General features: G+C 44.5%; 1 pseudogene; it reads right to left on the bottom strand.

The window, feature by feature from the left end:
- Positions 1 to 6,080: 6,080 nt before the first annotated feature.
- LOC126100591 (5S ribosomal RNA) lies at positions 6,081 to 6,198 on the bottom strand (annotated as a pseudogene).
- Between the last annotated feature and the right edge of the window lie 2,621 nt (positions 6,199 to 8,819).

Genomic DNA, 8,819 nt, shown 5'->3' on the forward strand with positions numbered 1-8,819 from the left:
GTACTTATTTCCTCCATGTGTCTTTCTGAACCAATTTTCAGGGTATCTACTGTGTCCTTTAAATTTTCCTGAGTTTTTGCAAGTTGCGTAACCGAATCGGTAGATGCAACTGAGTCAATTTTAGCTTGCAAGGTCTCATGATTTTCATGAACAATAGTTTGCAGTTCCTTTATGGCTGCTTCGTGATTCTGTAATACATTTTCATGACGCGAAAAAATAGGTTGGAAATGCTCACAAATTTGTGTTTTTACGTCATTACAGACTTTTTGACATTTCGATTCGATGTTATGTAACTCAGTAGTTAAATCTTCACGTGTTTGTTCAAGTGTGGTGTCTAACTTTTGAAGATTTTGTTCCATTGTGTCTAACTTTTTAAGATTTTGTTCCACTGTGTCTAACTTTTTAAGATTTTGTTCCACTGTGTCTAACTGTTGCTGTGTTTGTCTCTGGTATTGTTCCATTGTGTCTAACTTTTGAAGCTTTTGCTGTGTTTGTCTCTGATTTTGTTCCATTGTGTCTAACTTTTGAAGATTTTGTCCCATTTGTTGCATTAATTGTAATAACAATGCATTAGTGTCTGGAATCTGTTCCTCTACGCTTTTCGGCAGTGCATTTGCACCAGCAACATTCACATTTTGACAAGCAGAAAATGTGTCTTGACTCATTTGAGAAAACGGTGAGGACCAAAAACCTAAGTCTACAGTATTTGCAATATTGTGTTCTGTCATTTCGGATTCCTGAAAGGAGCTGTTGCCGACCGATCGATCGATAATGCTTCCCTGTTCACTAATTGTTTCACTGTCTACACCATTGTTTGCAACCCGCTCCATTTCCCTATTTACAATTACCAAATTACTACTTTCAACATTAGTTAATTCATTACTCGCTGGCGCTAACACACTGCTTTCGTCTTCACTGTCATTTCTCAGTTTACTTTGGAGCCTAGTATTACGTTTTTCACACGCCATTATTGTCACAATATTTCACACGGCAACACAAAAAAACACAATTTGAAGAGCAAAAATAAGAGAACACATTAACATAGAACTGAAAATCGCCATATGAAACGTCCCCTTAGAACAATTTATACACGACTGTGCTTAACCTGACACACAATATTATTTAGCGCAACGCAATCTGACTATCAAAAATCCCTACAAAAGAATGGCCCTGACTAACATTAACCTATACCTTTCACAAATCACTTACCTCACAAAAATCTTCGTTACTGGAACTACTGCAATACAGCGAGCGCCACTACTGCCAGCTTAATAAAAGCTTCAAAGTACTGAAGGCACTAACTACTGATAGGCATAGTTAGCAAATGAAAGGTTTTAATAGAGAACAAACAATGTATTTACCTTAATAGTGCTGAAAAATCATAATATACATAGCAGTTCATGACATCCAGTATTAGAAATTTCAAAACTCGGCCATTTCTCTCCCCACATCCACCACTGCTGGCGGCTCACCTCCAACTGCGCAACGCTACGCGCTGTTCACATCCAGCTGCCTAACACTACAATGGCGAGTATTACAACAATGCAAAGCAGCCGCTACGTAACGATGCCTATAAGAAAACATAAACAGCCTACTTACAATCTCAAATAGCTATCAAAAAATTTCTAGTCTGAAGCAAAATAATAACAAAATGTCATTGCATTCGAATGAAGATAGGCCCTTGTTGATGTATACCGTACCACACATTTGAAATACCAGCCATGTTTTTCAGTTATAAAACAGGAAAACCTGTTGAAAACATTGCTCACCAGCACAGTTCTACAGTAAATTTTGAAACAGTTTATCCCAAGAATGGAGCAGAGTAATAAACAAAAGTCACTAGTGGACGATTTTTTTCCTGAACTTGATTTTGTTATTGTCTTGTATATAATTTAAAAGATGTGAGAAACGGCTTTTGTTACCTAGAATTCCACTACTTACAGCATTGATCTGCTGTATTTCTGTACTTGTATTATCAAACATAAAACATAGTGCCTCAGTATTAATGGCACTCGAAACAAAAATTTTCATACTGGTATGTAGAACTTGTCAGTTTTCTGTCGCCGCACCCAGAAAATGTTTTTTTAAATATTTTTTAATTTTTGATCCACCAGTCTTCTGACTGGTCTGATGCGACGCGCCACAAATTCCTGTCCCTTGCCAACCTTCTCATCTCAGAGTAGCGATTGAGCAATTGCACCGTACGTCCTGTATTGTTTGATGTATTCGAATATTTGTTTTCCTCTACACTTTTCACCCTGTACAGCTCCCACTAATACAACAGAAGTTAATCTCTGATGTCTTATTATACTGCGCCTTCATATCTGTGTTTTCCACATTCTCCTAGCCGGCTGGTGTGGCCGAGCGGTTCTAGGCGCTTCAGTATGGAACCGCGCGACCGCCACGGTCGAAGGTACGAATCCTGACTCGGGCATGGATGTGTGTGATGTCCTTACGTTAGGTTTAAGTTGTTCTCAGTTCTAGGGGACTGATGACCTCAGATGTTAAGTCCCATAGTGCTCAGAGCAATTTGAACCATATTCTCCTATTGGTTTCTTCGCAGATTCTGCGAAGAACCTCCTGCTTCGTCACCTTGTCGGTTCACCTAATTTCCAACATTCTTCTGTAGCACCACACCTCAAATGCCTCGAGTGTCTTCTGTTCTGGATTTCCCACAATCCATGCTTCAGTACCATAAAATGATGTGCTCCAAATGTACATTTGTCCGCAGCTCGTGGTCTCGCGGTAGCGTTCTCGCTTCCTGCGCACGGGGTCCCGGGTTCGGTTCCCGGCGGGGTCAGGGATTTTCTCTGCCTCGTGATGACTGGGTGTTGTGTGCTCTTCATCATCATTTCATCCCCATCGACGCGCAAGTCGCCGAAGTGGCGTCAAATCGAAAGACTTGCACCAGGCTAACGGTCTACCCGACGGGAGGCCCTAGTCACACAACATTTCCATTTTTCAACGTACATTTCTCAAATTAAAGCCTGTGTTCGGTACTAGCATGCTTGTCTCGGCCAGGAATGCCCATTTTGCTAACGCTTTTAATGTACTCTTTGATCCGTCCATCATGGGTTATTTGGCAGCGTAGGTAGCATAATCTTCTACTTTGTGATCCCCAATTCTGATGTTAAGATTCTCGCTGTTCTCATTTCTACTACTCCCGAATACTTTCGTCTTTCTTCGATTTACTCTAGAAGTTCTTAACAAAGTTCAAAAGTTCTCATTTATTCTTTAATTTGCTTTTTGCAATCTTGAGGTGACCAGCATAATTCTGCGATGTAGCAAATACCTATTACAGTTTTTGCGCATAAATAAGTTATGATCAGAAATCTGAAAGTTAATAGTTTGCACACAGAACGGTTGGGGTTTCCAGTCTTCAGACAACAAATTTTTAGTACAACAGTAATGTCACGTATCAGCAGGGCCAAATACAGCTTGCCTCACGACGTTTTCTGTTGGCACAGCCTGTGTGCGGCAGCTGTTCGGCAAGTGGCGCGCGACTGCGCCGCCGCGGCACCTGCTCCGCCTCGCCAGAAAGGAACCGCGCCGTGCTGTTCGGCGGTCCCCGCGGGCGAGCCGAGCCGGCAGACAGTGCTAGGCAATCCACGCCCACCACTCTGCGTGTCAACCGCAAAGCCATGTGGTCCTCCGACTGCGGGCCTCTCCCGCGACCAGATAATGTTATTCGGGATGCGGCGGAGAAAAGTTTCCGAGAAAACGGGTTATCTCGTCAACGAGGGTCCCTTGTTTATACATTCAGGAGGCCTCGCCTGGGGGCAGGGCACGGCGGGTGATGCCAGGCAATCTCAGACGCGAGCTCAAGTTCCCAACTAGTTACACACCGAAATACGGCGCTGTGTGCCGCGCGCACCGTCGCGACCCCAGGGCACACGCGTGTGTGTGGGAGGGGGGGGGGGGGGGGGGGAAGGGCGGCGTAGAGGCGGCGTGTCTTCTGGAATGCGCCGACACCGCCCGACAGGTTGCGTCCTCCCTTGTGGGTAGTTCGTGGTCTCCTCTGCAACAGACAACACGGTAATGCTGTCTTTCCACTTCCAGCCACTGATCACAGAACAAGACAAACACATTCTTCACTATAGGCATCTTAGGGAATTGTTCAGAGGCTGCGTTATCTAGTTAAAAAGTATCTGGACACCCATATGTACTGTGGAATTGAGCACTAGTTGTCGTAAGAAGCGTACCCGCCAATATAAAAAAGGGAGGGAGTATGTGTTGTCAGCAGGGAAGCGTAAGAGCAGAATGGATCGGTCAGGACAGCTTAGTCAGTTTGAACATGCACTACTTACAAGACGTCACCTCAGTAACATCCTCATCAGGGGCATTCCTCTTCTTCTAAAGCTGCCAACTGTCGGTGATTGTGTTGAAAACGAAACTCGAAGGCACCACCACCTCTAAGCTAAGACTAAACAGACCTCATGTACTCATGGAGAGGGACCATTGAGCGTTTAGGGTGGGGGTGGGGATGAGGGGGTGAGGAGTTATAACGAATCGCATGAAATCAGGAGGAACCACTCATCAGTTGCAAAGTGCTATTAGGACCCCATCTAGAACAGTGACTATGCTTAGGAAGTTAGAAATATTGGGGTACAATGATCCAGAGTAAGGTACCCCTTATTTGCAGATTAGAGAGTATTTTACTTTATTTCCAGTTTTGCAATTTCTGGTACGTGAAGAGAATGTATCAGCGCCGCAGTACCTAAGGAATAACGAACGAGCAGTAGGTTCCCACACCAGCTAGCAGAGGCGGTTCGCCATCTGGCGCTTTCACAGCCAGTAGGATGAGGTGCCGATGCAGAAATCGCTCGTGGCGTAGGGAAAGTACAGTGCTATTACAAATGATTGAAGCAATTTCATAAATTCACTGTAGCTCCATTCATTGACATATGGTCACGACACACTACAGATACGTAGAAAAACTCATAAAGTTTTGTTCGGCTGAAGCCGCACTTCATGTTTCTGCCGCCAGAGCTCTCGAGACCGCAGTGAGACAAAATGGCGACAGGAACCGAGAAAGCGTATGTCGTGCTTGAAATGCACTCACATCAGTCAGTCATAACAGTGCAACGACACTTCAGGACGAAGTTCAACAAAGATCCACCAACTGCTAACTCCATTCGGCGATGGTATGCGCAGTTTAAAGCTTCTGGATGCCTCTGTAAGGGGAAATCAACGGGTCGGCCTGCAGTGAGCGAAGAAACGGTTGAACGCGTGCGGGCAAGTTCCACGCGTAGCCCGCGGAAAATTGGCTCATGCCACAACTGGAGACCGACAGCGCCGACTTCATCTTTCAACAGGATGGAGCTCCACCGCACTTCCATCATGATGTTCGGCATTTCTTAAACAGGAGATTGGAAAACCGATGGATCGGCCGTGGTGGAAATCATGATCAGCAATTCATGTCATCGCCTCCACGCTCTCTCGACTTAACCCCATGCGATTTCTTTCTGTGGGGTTATGTGAAAGATTCAGTGTTTAAACCTCCTCTACCAAGAAACGTGCCAGAACTGCGAGCTCGCATCAAGGATGCTTTCGAACTCATTGATGGGGACATGCTGCGCCGAGTGTGGGAGGAACTTGATTATCGGCTTGATGTCTGCCGAATCACTAAAGGAGCACATATCGAACATTTGTGAATGCCTAAAAAAACTTTTTGAGTTTTTGTATGTGTGTGCAAAGCATTGTGAAAATATCTCAAATTATAAAGTTATTGTAGAGCTGTGAAATCGCTTCAATCATTTGTAATAACCCTGTATATTTGTTCTGGCGCGAATCAAGTAATTGTTACTAATAAATATTTGCTAACAGAAATTTCCATTTGCCACTCAGACATTAAGAGGAGTCTAAAAACTAAACTCCTCCCAAACAGGCCATGAAGGCCAACGGTGCCGACCGGCCGCCGTGTCATCTTCACCCCATGGACGTTACCGCACCCGGATGCGGAGGGGCGTGTGGTAAGCACACCGCTCTCCCGACCGTATATCAGTTTACGAGATCGGAGCCGCTACTTCTCAATCAAGTAGCTCCTCAGTTTGTCTCACAAGGGCTGAGTGTACCCCGCTTGCCAACAGCACACGGCAGACCAGATGGTCAGCCATCTAAGTGCTAGCCCAGCCCAACAGCGCTTAACTTCGGTGATCGGAAGAGAACCGGTGTTACCACAGCGGCAAGACTGTTGGAACAGTTAGATGAGTCTACGGAACACCAAACAAACAGCAGTAGTTACAGCAGTGTAAAGTTAACATTAGTGCAATTTTCACAATAGCAAATCATAAGAGTGTTAAGTACGAAGATTAGTTCGTTGTTGTTGTTGTTGTTTTTGTTGTTGTGGTCTTCAGTCCAAAGTCTGGTTTGATGCAGCTCTCCATGCTACTCTATCCTGAGCAAACCTCTTCATCTCCAACTAACTACTGCAACCTACATCCCTATAAATCTGCTTACTGAATTCATCTCTTGGTCTCCCTCTAGGATTTTTTACCAACCACGCTTCCCTCCAGTATTAAACTGGTGATCCCTTTATGTCTTCTCCCCAATTCTATTCTATGCCTCCTCATTAGTTACGTGATATACCAATCTAATCTTCAGCATTCTTTTATAGAGCCACATTTCAAATGCTTCTATTCTCTTCTTATCTAAACTGTTTATCGTCTATGTTTCACTTCCATACATGGCTACACTAAACAAATACTTTCGGAAAGGACTTCCTTGCACTTAAATCTGTACTCGATTTTTGGGCAACATGGTTGTGGAGATGAAGCAGCAATTAGTTTGATTAATCAATTATTCAAAAACAGTCTTAATCGCATTTATTATTATTATACCGCCAACCGGTTTCAACCCGACTTAGGGGTCATCTTCGGGGCGTTTACACCATTAGTCGACTGCTGGTGGTGTCACTCCTGTCTACATAACGCCCAGAAGATGACCCCTACGTCAGTTTGAAACCGGTTGGCGGTATAATAATAATAATAAATGCGATTAAGACTGTTTTTGATTAATAGGCTATACTCGATGTTTAAAAATTTCTCTTCTTCAGAAACACTTTTCTTGCCGTTGTCTTGCCCTAGTTCGACCATCTTCAGTTATTTTGCTTCCTAAATTGCGAAACTCATCTATTACTTTAAGTGTCTCATTTACTAATCTAATTCCCACAGCATCACCTAATTAGACTACACTACATTATCCTCGTTTTTCCTTTGTTGATGTTCATCTTATATCCTCCTTTCAAGGCACTGTCCATTCCGTTCAACTGCTCTTCCGTATCCTTGGATGTCTCTGATGGAATTACAATGTCATCGGCAAACCCCAAAGTTTTTATTTCTTCTCTCTGGACTTTAATTCCTGCTCCAACTTTTTTGTTTCCTTTACTGTTTCCTCAATATACAGATTGAATAACATCGGGGATAGCTACTACCCTGTCTCACTCCCTTCTCAACCAATGCTTTCCTTTTGTGCCCCTCGATTTTTATAACTGCCATCCGGTTTCCGTACAAATTGTACGGTAGGCTTTCGCTCCCTGTACTTTAGCCCTGCCAGCTTTAGAATTTGAAAGAGAGTTTCACGGTCAAAAGCTTTATCTATATCTACAAATGCTAGAAACGCAGATTTGTCTTTCCTTAACCTAACTTCTATGAGAAGTCGTAGGGTCAGTATTGTCTCGCGTGTTCCTACATTTCTCCGGAATCCAAACAGATCGTCCCCGAGGTGGGCTTTTCCATTCTTCTGTGAAGGAATCGTGTTAGTAAGTCTGCAGGCTTTCGTGGCCTCTGTCATTGAAGTTAAAATCTTCTGGGTTATTAGGCCGCGTCATGTTTCTTCTAAAATGTTCGACTTTTCGACCCCTCTGCTGGGATCTTCCTCAGGATCTTTCGGCGTCCACTACTGCTAGAACACTGTCAGAGTGTCGCGTCCACCTATAAAGGGGAAGTTTTCTGGCGTTCGTGCTGGAGTAGAGGTAGTATTGGTTAAAATTCGTATGGCTACCATTGGTGGGCCATAGTCATAGGCTAATGCAGAAGAAGGGTCTTTGGTAGCTCATCTCCTATGGATACCATTGGCGGTCATCGTCATTGGACAGAAAGGCACTATTCCACACTTATGCTGGAGAAGGGTTATTGGTTGGAATGCCTGCTACCACTATTGGTTGATCGTCATCAGTGGCTAGATTCGAAACGGACAGAGCAAGAGAGGGGAAATGTTTACCCAAAAATTATTGTCCGCCGAGGTGACTTGCAGCGCGTGGTTTACATCGTGGCTCCCCGCCATCAAGGAAGTAAATACGCAGCAGTGTTCTAGCAGTAGTGGACACCAAAAGATCCTGAGGAAGATCCCAGCCGAGGGGTCGAAACGTCGAACATTTTAGAAGAGACATGACGTGGCCTAATAACCCAGAAGATTTTAACTTCAATCGTGTTAGTATTTGCAGCCCTGACTTATCATATATACCTAACCGGTGAAGTAAAGCTATTACACACCTAGGAAGGGGGTATCCCTCACAACCAATTTTTTTGTACAAAACTGCCTGTGGGGACGAGTACTTGGTAGACGCCAGTGGCTTGGTTCAGGTCCGCCACTGCCACTGCGTCCTGACCACAGTGTGCAGAAACGGTGATTTCCAGCCGGTGTAGATGGACGGCTTAACACTCTTGCCCCCCCCCCCCCCCCCGTCCTCATGCGGATGAGAGACTCATCATGACCTCTGCTAAGCTCCAGTGAGCTGAACCACTGCCGGGAAGAGACGTTCGGTTGTAAGGCCGCCAGATAGCCGCCCTTATAGTGCTGGGATATGTGCCTTTCACAAT

This window comes from Schistocerca cancellata, chromosome 1, assembly GCF_023864275.1.
Source record: "Schistocerca cancellata isolate TAMUIC-IGC-003103 chromosome 1, iqSchCanc2.1, whole genome shotgun sequence".
Taxonomy (NCBI): Eukaryota; Metazoa; Arthropoda; class Insecta; order Orthoptera; family Acrididae; genus Schistocerca; species Schistocerca cancellata.